This window comes from Anser cygnoides, chromosome 1 (genome assembly GCF_040182565.1).
Source record: "Anser cygnoides isolate HZ-2024a breed goose chromosome 1, Taihu_goose_T2T_genome, whole genome shotgun sequence".
Classification (NCBI taxonomy): domain Eukaryota; kingdom Metazoa; phylum Chordata; class Aves; order Anseriformes; family Anatidae; genus Anser; species Anser cygnoides.
The window spans coordinates 97,056,234-97,072,054 of record NC_089873.1 but is presented as its reverse complement, the minus strand read 5'-3'; the positions used below and the strand labels follow the sequence as shown (position 1 = coordinate 97,072,054).

Here is a 15,821-nt window from a genome sequence, read left to right as displayed (position 1 = left end):
TTTTCTGGATATCTGAAAAGGCTCAGATATAGTTGAATGAATTTATTAATGAAGTATTCCCTCACAGCAAACAGATTTGTGCACTCCCGTAATTAAAAAGTGCAGAAGTAGTACTTCTCACCTTCCCTTTAGAGAAAGTGAAAATAAGCACCGTACAATGTTAGATAGTTTTCTCTAAAATTAAAGTTTTATTGCTGTTGAAATCTTGCAAGTCTTATATTAACAAAACCATATGTTTTATTTTCTTAAATGTTAATATAGTTTTTTGTTTGCATTTAAATGTTCTCCTGGAGTGTTTATACCACTCCGAAGAAAGAGTATTGTTCACACATGAAAATCTGTAAATGAAACCAACTTGAAACAGAAGTAAAGCTAGCACATCTGTTTTAATATCTCAGAAAGTAAACCAGCTGTGTATATATAATATATACACGCTAGTAGTAGATGTTAAATTAGATTTTAAGAATTTGTTTCAGCTTAATAGCCTAAAATGTTATTAGTAACATAGATAAGGAAATTACTTAATAAAAAATATATGATTTTTAACCTGACAGTGTCCCTCTTAATTAAGTTATGAGATCCTTAGATGAATGATGTTATAAAAGTGCAGTGTGTAGCTTCTATTATTTATAACAGAATGCCAAAGAGCTAGCTCAAACCGATTAAAGCAAGGAAAATCTCATTGAAACTTGCCATTCTGAGTAAGTGAATGGTGAATATTTCTAGAGAATTCATACAGCTTTAGCATCTCAAACATAGCAACCAGCTAGCTCCTTTTGATGCAAGAATTAAACATGTTGGGAAAATAATGATGATACTATTAAATTAATAAAAAGGATGGTCTTGGCAGGTTCTGGAATGTGAACAAAAATACAAGTATTTAAATTGTGACAAAATTTAAATTAGAAGTCTGGATATCCTCATCTGCCTTACAATGTCAGCTTTGCACTGATTTTTTTATTATTATTTTTAATACAAACTTTAAATATTCCTATTAGGTAGGTAATTTATCTCCCCTGCTACAGACCACTGTGAGGCTTGTTTCTTCCTGCCCTAAGCTGATTGTCCACCCTTCAGCACAATGAGTGTTGTAGACCTGCAAACCTTTAATCTACGTCTCCTAATAATGACAGCAAAGATTTGGGGTTTTAGCACTTCGTGTTTGACTCTGTTGCAGGGCTGAGGAGGGCTGATGTGTGATCCACAGCAGGACTATGCTGGCACAGGGCACTGCTGAATCATTTCCGTCCTTCATGTTGGGGGAGAAGTGATTTGGCAGGGACCACGGAGGCCAAGACTAGCAACTCACCCAGGATCCCAGCTGCAAGCTCAATTCTGCCCAGTTGTGCAGTAAAACAGCAGGACCCTTAAGAGAGTTTGTGATCTCCAGCCTCTCAGCTGCTTTTGGAAATCCCCTACCTCATGACTCTTTATCTGTAATATGTGTCTTTTAGCTCTATAGAGATCAGGTGTGGCACACGGCTTTAAGGACAGGAAGGATCTTGACGTAAGAGAATTAAGAGGGTAAATATTCATTTTGTTGGTGTTTAACTTATCATTAGTGAACTTTTACCTCTGCTCACTTATTGTAGCAATTAGGTACTTTGGAAATTAAATTATCTACAATTTAAGCAAATCAGAAAGCTGAAATCTCAGCTACATTGAAGTCAATGTGGTGGTGTTTTTTTGTTGTTTGTTTTTTCCTTCTTTCTGGTGCCATGATTTCATCCTAAATATCCAAGTCATTGAGGTAGGGTTGATTAGTATCTCTTACTTTCTTTTACCAGTGCTTACTACTCTCTTGAGGGCTATAAAAATAACTTATTATATGGAATTTAAATCAAAATGTATGAAGCATAAGCAGATTTTAGAGAACTTGTATTTGAAATGTTTCTTTTCCTAGTCTGGCTTCAGAAAACTCCTAAGCAAAACAAATAATGAAGTAATTCATTTTAAAGGCTTGATTCTGGGAATATGGTTGAAGGACTCAAAAGACCTAAGCACGTGTTCAAGGAAATACATGCTATATCTTAACATGATTATCATTTTAAGCCAGTTTCCTATAGCAGTTCAATCTATAACATGCAGAACTGATAGAATATAATTAAGTCTTATGATGATCATGCTTGGCATGGAAAATGAATGTATGCAAGGCTTCAGCTTAGATTAACCATGCGCCACAGATGCATTCATGAGCCCGTTTCCTGTTTTGCTTTATAAGCACCCCCAATCCAATCCTTTAGAGACATTTTTATCTGCTAATAGGCATAATTACAGTCATTCCTGCTGTCATTTATAAAATTATAAGACATTCATTTAGTCAGTTGTGGTGTTGAAGGCTGCTCGGTTTCCCTGACCAGGGAAGTTCTGCTGAATTCCTTAAGAAGTCACCAGCACACCTGGTCTGGCAGCCCTCTCTCCGCTAGATCATTAGGCTGTGATGAACCACTGACTGCACAGAGATTTCCACAAGATAGGCAAGAAGTTCAGGTTCTCACCTCTGTCCACTTTGTACCATTTATTACTGCATAGAGAGGATCTAATTTTCTGCATCTGGTGGGTGTGAATCTAGACCAGCTGCCCTGACACCTGAAGGGTTTCAGTGGTGTGCATTTCTGCAGGCCGGAGGCCTTTAAAACCAAGGGGCTTGGGGGGGCTTGTAAATTTGACCGTCTTCTGAGAGTTTTCTGGAGCATTACACAGGAGGGGAAATGCTCTGACACAACTCCACTTTAAATGGCATATCTTGAGTGACTTCAAGGTAAGGAGGCTGTCCTGCAGGCCTTCAGCTGCTCAACGCAGCTCGTGGTGCTACATTTAACTTCAGCCAACATTTCCCCAGTTGAGAAGCTCCTTTGCCATGTTTTTAACATGTAAATAATCCACACAATTTAGAAATCTAATGTTATTCTATGGGGCAACAGCATTTCCTTTGGACACTCATGACAACAAATAAAAAACTAGGTTGCTTATATTTATAACCTTTCAATCCTTCTGTAGGTATCCAAATGCTTGCCTCAGATAGCGAAGAGATTTTACTCTTAGTAGCTCCACAGACAATAAATTGCAGTTGTCTTCTTAGGAATGGGACATTTTCGAGTCAGTGATATGAATAACTGATCAGTTCTCGTATGAAGGAAACTCAGGCCTCGTGTATTTAAAGTCATCCTGCTGCTTACTACTCAATATACTACCACGAAGTCCGCAAGAAGTAGGGTGGTCAGATGACAGGTCACCTGAACACATCCAGAGTCTGGACTTTGGTTATGTATACTGATGTTACATATAAAGCATCTGATACGCTTCCTTGGGCCCCACACCCTTTAACAAGAGTTTGGCATATCTTTTTAAATCAGTAGGAGTTTTGTCATTGACTTGAATTTAAATTGTGAAAAGGCTCTTGTTTTGAGGAAAGATACCTAAAAGTACCAGAATATGCACATCTGTTAGCCAGACGTCACTTCAAAAACCTAACTCTAGTAGAAAGTTTTAAAGGCTTTGTGGAAAATAATGGACCGCTCTGGGGAACTGCGGAATATTCAGATTAATCATCTAGACAGAAGTTTGTGAGTCTAGGGACTGTTCAGTATAGAAATGCTGAAGTCACTAGCAAAATGTTATGGTAGGTCACTCAGTTCTACTAAAAAGGAATATCGTCCTTTTAACTTGTGAAATCCTGCTGTCTATTTAAAGGTGGGTCATAGTAGAATAGTTCAGAGACAGCACTGATAAAAACTGTGACTGTTACTAATTTCACCCTCACTGATATATGTTCCATGCAACTGCTGTTTCCTCTTCCTAATTCACATTATAGTTGAGGGGTTTTTTTGTTTATCCACATGAATAGACAAGCTCATGAAATGGTCTCAAGCAGCAAATGGCTTTGGAAGACAGACAAAGTGAACTAATCTCCAGTTTATAAACGTACTGCGATGCTGAAAGAGCAAATGCTTCAGCAAGCAACTTTAAAGAGGAATTGGGTTGTGGAGTTTCTGAAGGAAAGAAGTTGGAGGTGACAGAGTACAATAAGGCCAGAGCACAATGACAGCCTGACTAGAGAAATTTGATTATATAAAGAGGGATAATAGATGAATCAACTAGAAAAACAGACACCAGAGAGAGCAGACAGAATACAAGAAAAGAAGCATTTGACCATAGGAAAATAAAATGAAGAGAACTTAGCAGTTTCCTACTAGCCAGCCTTTGAAACTGAATGGAGTATGTGAGATTTTTAAAATATCGTTTATTTCTTAGACTGCTGGAGAAAGGACACTGCAAGGGACGAGGTGACTCTGCTATCACACAGCTCAAACTGCTTCAAAGGTCTGCCCAGTGTGGTAAGTGGCGCAAAGCACTTTGTGATCTCTGGATGGAAGTCTCGATAGTAAGTCCAAAAATTTTTTTCAAAGGGCAAGTCCAGCAGTCCTTAGCCCCAATTCAGGCAAAACTGCCATTGTTTCATACATGAGCGTCTGGAAAACAGAGGATACAGGGGCATTGAGCCAACTGTTCTTTCTTTTTTTTTTTCCTCTCTTTTTTGACTTTATTGTAGAAAAGGCTGAAAGACTTTTCAGGGTGGAGGACATTGTGAGAAAGGGAGGGGGCCACCCGCTGGTAATGCAAGGCTGAGCGTGTTCTCCACCACTCTCTTTCCACCTGCCCCCAATTTGCCTTATATTTTGCATCATTCAGTTGAGGCCAATCTTTCAGCCTGAAAAAAAGAACTTTGCAGAAAGTTATGGGCAAACAGTCTGAATGGAAACTGTTCTGCAAACTTAATTACAGTGTTTGCAGTTAAATGCAAACTAGTAACAGCACACTGGGATTAGCTGGGTGTTCAGCAGAGAGAGTCCAGGTACAAATGCTTTAGTTATATGGATCTGAATTTGAATTAGACACCTTTCAGCATCTTAAAAGAAACTCTATCTCACCTGTGGTTCAGGATGTATCCCTTCTTTTTTTCTTTTTTCTCTTTTTTTTTTTTTCTCTCCTTTACATGTGTGTACAATAAAATCACAGTCAAAGCAAAGCAAACAGCTGTTTGTTTCTCCTTAGGGCTATATTGAAATCAATGAAGCATCTTCATGATCTATTGTTCTTAAAAATGTACATGCTGAGTCACTCCCTCAGCATCATCTTGCAGTTCAGGGCAGGGTTTCACCTCAGGTTTCAGTGATTGTTTTGGAGTCTGGGGAGCGATTGTGGATGCGTTCCTTTTGCTTGGGAGTAAGCTTTCCTGCTACCATTAACCTTTGCAATTGCTGACTAGTAACAAAGGGACTTATTTGGGTGCCATTCTCTTCAGGTGTTGAAGCTACTTCTAGTTTGAAAGGGCTGAGCAGAACGCCGAGTGTGTCGCAGAGAGAGGCTTCATGCTGTGCTGCACAGGCAGGCTTAGCTCAGGCAAACTCTCCCTGGAGTCAGTTGAGGTTTTCCCTAAGTGAGAAATGAGTTAAAAAACTGAGGCAAGATTCTGATCTTTTACCCAGGCACAACTCCAGCAACTTTGGAAGAGTTACTTTTGACTTACAGCATTGTAACATGGATCAGAGTCTGGACTACAATAAGGACTTCAGCATTTGGCCCGGCTTCTGTGTAGGCTTTTATTAATTTATATATTTTTTTTAAATGGACAATTACATTGACTTTAATAACCCTTACCTCAAAGTTCACTTTAAAGAAAACTAATAAGGCTTTTTATTTAAAGGGAAGAAAAAAAAAACTAAAAATAAAAGTTTAGCTATGGTCAGCCAGGGTGGGAAATTCCATTGTGGCTGCAAGCCCATGGCAGGTAGAGTGGAATTTAATGAAGGAAACTGCTGTGTTTTTGTGTCTTTCTGTATGTTTTTCCTTTAAAACCAAGAGCTGGGCAGGCTTCCCATTTGACCTGATGTGACCCAAGCAAATTGCTTCTTATATAAAAACAACTGCAGACTTGGAGAATGTGAAAATGCACTGTATCCTTTTTCCAACTCAGGGAAAATGAAAGCCTGAGAAACAGGACGGCCCTGTCAATACTCGTTGAGCAAAACTATCACTCAGACCCGATAAAGAGAGATTAGAACAGGCTTCCTTATGCCAGAGGGATTCATTATAAGTTAGATCTCTTTATGTGTTGTGTGGTTTCTGTTGTGTTTTTTTGTTTTGTTTTGTTTTGTTTTGTTTTAAACAGACACCGTCAGTAAGGGAAAAATCCATTTTTCAAATACTGTTTTTTCTGTGTGTGAAGGGAGCAGGAAAGGAGCACTTGTAAAGGACAGAGAAGGAAAGAGGGGAAAAAAGGAATTTAACTAACACATCCGAACTAAAGAAAGAAATTGATAATGGTTAAGATGTAGGCAAAAAGCCCAGCTTTTAGCTTTTGCTGTAACTTGGGAGAGCACAGGCGCAGGGATTCAGGGTGTGTCTGCTGATATTGTATTCAGATGTGTTGCCTTGGCATGTGTACTGACGGATTTATTTAAAAAACAAAGCAAAAAAAAAGCATTGTGTGCTCGTGAAATGACTTCATAAAATCCTTCCCTTTATGAATTATTTTGATCACAGGGCTTGTTGTTTAAATTTCTAAAGTACGGTGCTTTTTTTTTTTTAATTGCCTTCTTTTCAGAACTGTCTGTTCTCAAGTTGGCACCTTTCGCATAACAGCATGCAGAGATTAAAGGAGAGGAGAGGGAGGGGAGTTGGGGGGGCTCTCATCAGACCAAGGGGGTGACACAGCACATAAATCAAACAAACGTCTTCTGAGGGTCACTGCTGAAATGAGCCTTGAGCTCTCAGCCCCTTGTCTGCTGTATGGGCAGGTACAATCTTCAGTGGAGAGAAGAGCAAATACTCAAAATGTCGCGTGCTGCCATGTTGCAGAAGGCAGAATAGACTTCTGTTTGCTCTGAGTTGCTTAAAATGGAGGTGAAGGGCTTCTCACCCAGGGAAGAAAGATGCTGTGAAATAAGCCTAGTGCAGTGGGACCTGTCTTTCCGAAAAATGGATTTTGCTTGTGCTCAGTGAGCCTTCTGCCTGGTTGGGGTCTTTTCATGCCATGGCTTGTGAGCGTAGGCAATATACTCTGTAAGCACTGCATGCTAAATGGGCAGATGTTCAGAAGGAGGCTATTTGGACGGTTTTGCTCTAAATATTGTGTTAAGGACCTGCAAAGTCAAGATCCACCACCGTCATCATACAGATCCTGTATTTATCCAAAAGTTGCAATGGTATTTTCAGACTCGGCATGAAAGTCAGAAGGTTTTCCTGGATTAAGGCTCTGTACTACGGATCAGGAGAGATGGTAGTCACTCGCTGTTTCTTCTTTTTGTTTGCTGGGGAACATTCACAAGCTCCCTAGTATTTTGTTGTTGTTACTTGGTAGGGTCTGAAGTACGATGGTGCTTGGGACTACCCTCCAAGACTATTCCTGCTTGTGTAAAGGAGGAAGTTAGAATAGTCCTTACCTGAAAAGTAGTGTGAGCTTTTTATTCTAACATTGTGTTCAGAGCATTAGGATTTATGTAGTAAGCTGTATTTTCTGTCAGGAATGCTTGTCTTTTCAGAAGGTCGCATGCAGAACCATGAGCCTGGTATTCATCTGAGGACAGGAATAATAGTTTTGTGTTATGTGTATTGATTTATTTGGTTCTCTTCTCATTGCACTGTCTGCTAGGCAGGGAGATCACAGCTGCACATATAAATGTGTGTAGTATCATGGCAAACAATGATTTAGGGTTCTGGATTATGATGAAGAAGATGCTGATTTCCATGTAAGCAAAGAATCCTTGTTTGGCTTACTGGACGTGATATTAGAGCAAAATACATTTTACTTTTAGCTGCATGGAATTTTTCTGCTAGTAGCAGAGCTTCCAGCTCCTGACAGATTTGCTTTTAACTGTGTACAGGAAAGTTTCCAAAAAGAGACAAAGAGTGGAAACCCTATTATCTTATTCTAGAGAATTTGTCTCTCAGTTTAGAGACACTTTGTTCCCAGAAACTCTTTTCCATAGCCTAATACATCTTAATTCTCATATAGACAAATATGGCAGTTCGTAGATTTTTTTTGTTGTTTACTTCAGGACCTTTCCTTGTATGGATTAGATATCTCTTTAATTTTGAAAGCTGCACTTTGGGTGTCTGGAGATGAGTGCCTTTCAACTAGCTTTCCTTGAAGGCAGGTCTTCTTGACCCTTAGTCAGGAGAGTCTATTATGTTTGACACGATGGAGTTCATGTAGAACTATTCTGATCTAAGTGTGCCTTTTTACTTCCTATGCATAAACATTGGTACCACTTCGCGTATCTTCCATTATGGGCTGGACACTGAAGCCATCTAATTTTCAATGTATATTAATCCATTCATCCAGTAACAGCTGGCTGTATAACGAGCCTGAATTATTTTTTGTAAACATGATTTTCTGCTGCGTATGCATTTAGCTTTACTGGCCTTTTAGCAAGTAATGGAGGAAGAGTCAAATGAGCCACACAAAAGGTTTCAGCCTGGACTGTTTCTGTAGCATCTAATAAAGTACAAAAGTACAACAAACATGCCAACAAAATGTTGTGCCATGCTTATTGTGCAAAAATTGGGCAGAATTCCTACAGTAAGAGCTTGCTGAGACATACAAACATTTCCGTGGAACATTTTATTTTATTTAACAAAAGGTTTGTAAGTAATACACTCTAGTTTTAGGTTAGTCTTGTTGTTTCTCATGGATGCTTAGAAGAACAGCACCTAGGATGACAGATTGCTCTTTTTTTTTTTTTTTTTTTTTTTTTTTACAGGGCAAAGCACTTAGCACAGTGATGAGAGCAGTTTAAGTACATAGGTGTCTTTCTGAGAAGAGATTTAAAAGTGAAGTGCTGTAAGGTGTCTACATTTTTGGCAATGAACATTTCAACTGTTTTGAATTCCAGTGAAAGGCCTAAGGAACCTCCTAAACAGAGTTCAAAGGGCATTTGGTGGCTCATGGAAAAAATCCTATTGCATGTCAGTTCTCCCAGTCTGGGCAGAATGTCACAGGACATGTCATCATGCGTCATCTGTTATTCTAGTTAGATAAATTCTCAGCTGCTTTTTTTGCCTGTACTCTTCTATTGATTTCAGAGGGAGTTTTGTCCAAGTTAAGAAGTGAATAGTGCTTCAGGATTCAACATCAGATTTTTATGTTCCTGGTCTTGACCAAGTATGTGAGCAGTTTGCTGAGTGAAAGTCAGGACAAAATGAAGATGCTATCACGTGAAAAGCAGAGGAAGAAATTTCTCATTTAGAAATCCAAATTAAGGTGTCAGCAAGAGATGTTCAGTCTGTTTAGAATATTTCTAATTTGTACTAGCCACGCCCAGAGCTTCTGCTAGCTTTACTGCAGTTGTTCTTACAGCTGCAGGAACTTTCCCAATAAACCTGCATTGAAGACCATTTAGCTACGTGGGCATGCTTCCAGTAATGTCCGTGTGCCCTGGTCTGGGCTGCACATGCATGTGCTTCTGAACTGAGTACTATTGGAGAGACTCTATACTCCTGTTTGAAAGATATAAAACAAATTAAATTCTCTGGTCAATAGTTCAGTTTTGATGTCAAAAGTAGTGACAAAAGTGAAAGCTATTGATGGGAATTATAAAAGTAGTATGATGGGTACTGCAATTTGTAATACATAAAGGCTCAGAAAAGAGATTTATTTCTTACTGAATTTGAGAATGTCACTGATTTGGGGGTATCTCGTTTCTACTGGGAACAGCATTTGTAAATATTGCAATATTTACACTACATACATATTTTACTTTATATACTTGTTATATTTTTAAGAACAGTGACAGTAATATAAAAACTGGTAATAGTATCTTGAATTTTTATAGGTTTCTTTACCTGAAAAATTTATAAAGGACCTTATAAACATAGTTCTTGCTCTTGTGAATATTTACCACTACTTACTTAATTTTGAGCGTGTGACTAGTCCTGTAAGGCTAAAAATTCAGGGGAATAGCTAACCAGATGTAAGCTGAGTATGTGTGTACATGTTTTTGTAATCAGAGTTTTACATTTTTAAAGAAACTGCACAAAATCTTATCATTTACTTTAAAAAAAATACTTCTGGGATAAGACGAGAACATTATTCACTAACTTACGACAGAAATGCATAAAACTTCATTGTTGATACTGCAAAACGGACTTGAAAGAGAAAATTATATTTACCCAGTAATTTGGAATGTGGCAAGCACACTGCAGTACTTTTTCTTCTTTTCCTTGTCTCATGCGCAAAGACTTGAAGGATTTCAGTTCAGTCTAAAGTGAAAATAAATAGGATACCTCACTCAAGAAGAACTTACGTCATTTGCTTAAGAATGCATATAAAGCATTTGACAGGGTTGAGTGGTATTTTATTTGGTTAAATTAGGGTTTGAGGTATGTGCAGTTTAAACTCCTTCCCCTTCTGAGAATGATAAAAGACAGGAATGCTGTAATCGTCTGGTTATATGAGGCCAGAACAGGTGCAGGATATGGAAGAATGAATGTTCTTTCCCCTCACATCTGTTCTCTGATGAACTATTTAATTCTTCTTGCAGAAATCTGTTAAAAGCTTCTCCTAAGGCTTCCCTGTAGGCAGGCAGTTCACTGCAGCACCCTACATGCAGCACCTTCTGATGCATGGGAAGTAACATATGCACATGTCCTTTCCATTTCTCAACGTGGAATGAGAAAAACAGGAATGTGTGCTTAGAAGTCCTCTCTCTACCTTCCTTCTGGGTACAGCAGAGGTTGAACTGACTGAAGAGTAGCATCATGATCCGTTTCTGCTAGTGGGAATAACATTGATTTCTTTTGTGTTTAAAACAACGGTTAGAACTGGATTGCTTTACTTTCAGTATGAGGATCTGTCAATTATTCTAGTTTTGTTGTTTTTTTCTTCAATATCCAAACAAATTATAAGTGAAAGCAAAACCTCATAAATGTTTAATTTGAAATTGTTTCTGCTTCTGGGTCAAGACAACTTGAGTTTATCAGACTAGATGTCCTCGTGTTGGGAAAATAAGCTGTGCTACATTCCTTATTTCTTTGTTTCTTTGTGATAGGTGTGCCCAGATGTTTTTGAGCTTTTGAAAATGATGGTTGAGTTTTTGAAACTCAGAGCCGTATTCTCTTCATAGTACAAATTTCTTCACAATTCTTCTGCTAATTTTAATGGGATCCATACATAAACCCCTTTTGTAGATGTAGAGGAAGGGATCTTGAATGTTTTATTCTTCCCATCTGTGTATTGGGAATGCTATCTGATGAGGAGGATGAAAAGAGTGCCAGTTTACAGCAGAAAAGTATTAGAGGAATTCCCACCACACACTTCTCCTGCAGTGAAACACAAGCATATGCTTACAGAAGAAGACTGTAAAGTTTGGTGTGAGCTTGGGTTTCAACTTCCTCCAAGCCTTGACATGCTGGAATCCAGCATTTGAGTCCAGGTCATTGCTATTTTGTGAGCCAACAGTCAAACTCTCAGCTATGTGTAAAAAAATCCTGCTTAACATTGGAAACTTGAAAGTCAGAATTTTATTTTTTTTCTCTAAAATAACTGAAGATGAATGGACCCTATCAGAGGGTGATTTATTCTGCTTGGGTAGACCTCTTAAGATGGGACAAATTTCTCTTTAAAGGCACCTTGGTATCACAGAAAGCATTTAAACAAAAGATACTAGGCTGCAATAATTCATATGGATGTTGCCGTTAGGTATTGTACTACCAATGTGGTCCTTTTATGGGGGAAGTTAGTCCAGGACAGAGGAGAAAACCAGTCACTAAGTGTATGTCACTGCACAGTTCAGCACAGTACAGAGAATGCAAGTCTGCAGTGAATAAACCACCTCTAGGAAAAAGAAGCAGCATAGGTCTGACAGCATGGCACCCTACCCAAGTTCATAAGCACTGCTTCTTCGAAGTATTTATTTGTTCAGGTGCACCATGATGCTATTCTGCTTTTGAGATCTAGGTTTGATTATCCATGTTGCACTGTGCTCTGCTGGCTGGTTATACAGCCCTTTTCAGACTGACACTGGGGCTAGCTGTAGCAAAAAGAAATAGTATTGTCTAAAAGAAACAGCTCAGTTAGGTATTCACAGTTCACAATGCAGTTTTTCAATAGAATATTGCAATATGTTTACAGCTGGGCTTGTGTTTTGTTACCACTTAGTGACATTTATGTTTTGGCTTACTAGTTTTACCAGCCTAGTTTAACCCCACCTGCAGGTATAATGAGTATACATAAAAGTCCACAAACTTTTTAAAATCACTGACAGGAAAGAGGATATTCTGGGAAGATATTACAAGAGGCTTGCTTTCTTTTTATACCTTTCCTTCTAGATGCATGCTCTTGGCCTCCATTGGAGACAGAGAACTGGGCTAAATGGAGCATCTATCCCCATATGTTACCATGTGCTATTCAGGAGACCTTATATACATACCTGAATATACGTATGCATATGCAGCAAGCCTTTCAGTCTCCAAGGTGCAGCGAATAATTATTGTTGTCTTGTCCTGTGACATGGGTAGCAGGTGACATGAAGATACTGGTTGAGAACACAGAGTTTCTTAACCCCTAGTTGTGCCTCTTACCTACACACACATCCTTCCTGCTTGAACTCTCCAGTATACTTCAGGCTCAACTTGAACTGCCTAGCCCAGTGATGGAAAATAAACCCTTTTTGATCACTGTATGGGACTGTTAGGAGATTAATGTGAGAAGAGGGAATGTAGCCGCCAGTCTTCCTGCCAAGATGGCAGGAATGCCACTTTCATGCTTTCCAGCTGCTCTTTGCTTAGGCCAGTAGAGAATGAGTTGAGCTCACTCATGGAACCCAGGTATGCAGTGCTGCTACCAGTGCCACCAAATAATCATACATTAGTCACTTCATATTGTGTGTGTTCAAATATGTAGAGATGTACAGTATGTATAGTTTATGTATAAATATGTAAAAATATACAAGTGTGCCTACATGCATCCAAGGGAAGCACTGGCATTTAGCATCTGCAGTTCTAATGGCCTGGGGGTTAAGCCTTGAACATAATTTAAATATCCATAGCAGTCCTTCCTTCTTCTCTGCAAAAGGACCATGCATGTTACATGTCTTTCATGCAAATTTGATCTTTCTAGACACTTTTGAATATTAGGACCAGCACTTTATTTGTCTTAAAGAAACATGAGTGTTCTGAGCCAGCGCTTTCTATGATAATGAAAGCATGCTTTAAACACAAGAAAGATTCCCAGTGATCCAAGTTTCTAACAGTACTGTCTCTGACTGATTTCTTATTATGTTCTTGAGCAGATCACATCACCCATTTGCCACTGTTTTTCCATCTGAAAGAGCCATTGTGAGCCTTGATTAGGTAATAATTGGAAGGATCCTTGCAAATGGAAGCTAGTTGTGAAAATGTGTGAATAAATATATAGATATATGGTCTATAGACATTCTGATGAACTTCACCTCAAACAGCTCGATATCTGTGAGCTTTAAAAAGCAGAGAAGATATCTGTAGTATTACATTGAGTTTTATTCATTAAAAAGATGTTTGAAATACATTATTCTGTTTAGTTCAGCAAGCATTCACCAGTTAAGTGATGAGTTATGGCCTTTTTTATGGGACCAAAGCACAACAGGAGAAAGTATTCTATTTTCCTTTTCCAGTTTTTGCATTGTGACCTGACATTTATGTATATTGCATAAAGCAAATTCTGAGCACTGCAGCTTCAATGACTTGGGAACTGACAAATATTTTTTGTCATTTTTACTTTCTTACTGTCGTTTTCTAAGAAGTTAAACATACTGTGCTACACAGCTCTTTCCAGATAGCATAGAAAGGCTTTGATAGAGAGGTTAGAGAAGGCTACACCGTAACTGTTTCTGTATGTCCAACTTTTCAATATAAAAATAATGCGTACCTGAGTATAACAGAAATGGTTGTGTCTGCTTGATTGTATCTTTAGAAGCCTAATAATCTAAGCAATGAATGATATGATGAACCAAGCATACAACAAAAACTTCCTTTAAATTACTCAGGTCTTTGATTCAAGAGTCACTTTGGTTGAAATGAGTCAGTCTTCCTCTTGCTGGCACTGGGAAATTTAAGAAGAAAAGCAAAAGAATTCCTCCAGCATAACAATACCACCCATTGTAAGTCAGTGCCAGCCAGAGATACCAGGAAGCAAGGAGCTAGGCCAAATCAGCACTTATTTGTTAATTCCAGGAATGTTTCAAATATTTGAGGGCAGTTTCCGGACAGAGTGATGATGGCGGAGGGTTCTGGCATTACAGTTTGTCGGGGCATGATGGATCTTGTCTTTGAATCTGTTCACATTCAGGCACTCATTTCATTGCACTTTAAGTGATTGTCCTTCATACTGTTCCAGCAGAAGTGGCAAAAATCTGAATGGATAAATAAAGCAAACAGCCCTTCATCAGAGCCCCATCTGAAGGCCGAGCTCATTTTTCCTTTCTGTCTTTTTGAAACTTAATTTTACATCAGACCCAGAGGTCAAAATGCAGGCATTGCAGTTCCGGTGTGCTCACCTAGCAGCTACTGTATTGCTGCTACTGTATTTTTAGTTCACTTTTAGGTATAGAGGGAATTCATCTTTATCATTCCTTATTCCCTTGCTGTCCTAGTGCTTCTTCATTGTATTTGTGTTACAGATTTATCAGGTCTTTTGCAAGACCTTTGCACCTCCACTCACTATGCAGACATCTATTTTTTCAAGTGGTCCTCTGCCTTCATTACATCTGCTTAACTCACAGTTATTCTGCCATGCCAAGTCTAGTACTCATTTCCTTGATTTCTTTTCTATTTTTTTCTCCCATTCTCACAATTCGAGTAAGTCTCTCACCCTGTGAATTGAATGCAGACATAACCAAGTGAAATTCTATGACTTATATTACTTAGGAGGTAAAACCATGCTACTTGGACAGACTGTTGGAGCTGTAAATCTTTTAGTTTGTTCATTTTGATTCTATGGATGAGTGTTTCCTTCTGACCTCTTAGTTGCATCCAGACTTTTGCAGGAGCAATGTTTTATATCTTGATATGCAAAAAGGATGCATATACAGCAGTGAGTTTCCAATCTTGATAGCATAAATTCACTCAGATTTTTTTTTTTTAATGTAAATAAATTAGATTAAATTGCAAGGAAATCTGTAAATTGCAAGAAAAAAAAAGGCTGAAAAGAAAAATGTTCATTTATATTTTACAGATTATTGTTTTCCAGTCATAGTATTTGAGCATGTCTCAAAAATTCATCAGGCAATGCAGCTAGTATCTGTCATGAATTTATGGTCTTGTTTGGCTTTTGCTTTTCCTCATCCTGCTTCTGCTTTTCCTCATCCAGCAATGTGATATGGTACCCAACCTACAAGGTTTTCCATGCTGTTTTGTTAGAGTCACCATGCCTTTTCCAAATCTGTTTCTAGGCTATTAACTGCTTCTGATCTGTCCTGTTTACTCACTTATCTAATTTTTTCCCCCTAATTCAGTGAACGTAGGTCTAGCATGCTTGCTGGAGACACAGGTCTGAATTTCTTTAAAGCAACCTTTCTGCTGTGATGTAAGCAATATTCTTTTGTTCTCTTTTAGGCATTCCAGGTGTTAGATTTAGTCTCGTAGTTTTTCAGACCTGGATGAGCAATGTTTATCATAACCTAGTTTTATGCTGAGAAAATTGTTTCTTGCTTACATTTTTTTTTTTTCTCTGAAGCCTGATGGAATTTGCACCTTGTTCCACAAGGTGGTCAAGAATGACTGTTCCCCAGTTACCAGCCTGGTCTTGTCTTCTCCACTTCTCCCGTTTCAACCATCAAGTGTAA

The 15,821-nt window shown here is 38.5% G+C and overlaps 1 protein-coding gene across 44 annotated transcripts in view; it reads left to right on the top strand.

Annotated features, from left to right (window-relative positions):
• ZBTB20 (zinc finger and BTB domain containing 20) overlaps nucleotides 1-15,821 on the top strand; it is a 480,501-nt gene that overhangs the window by 243,340 nt on the left and 221,340 nt on the right. For 32 of the 44 annotated variants that reach the window (XR_010834157.1, XR_010834156.1, XM_067003602.1 and 29 more), the window contains one exon: nucleotides 4,255-4,337. The exons of the other annotated variants lie outside the window; for them this stretch is intronic. The gene's annotated coding sequence lies outside the window, so the exon portion shown is untranslated. The remainder of the gene's footprint in view (nucleotides 1-4,254; nucleotides 4,338-15,821) is intronic. 44 annotated transcript variants of the gene reach the window in all.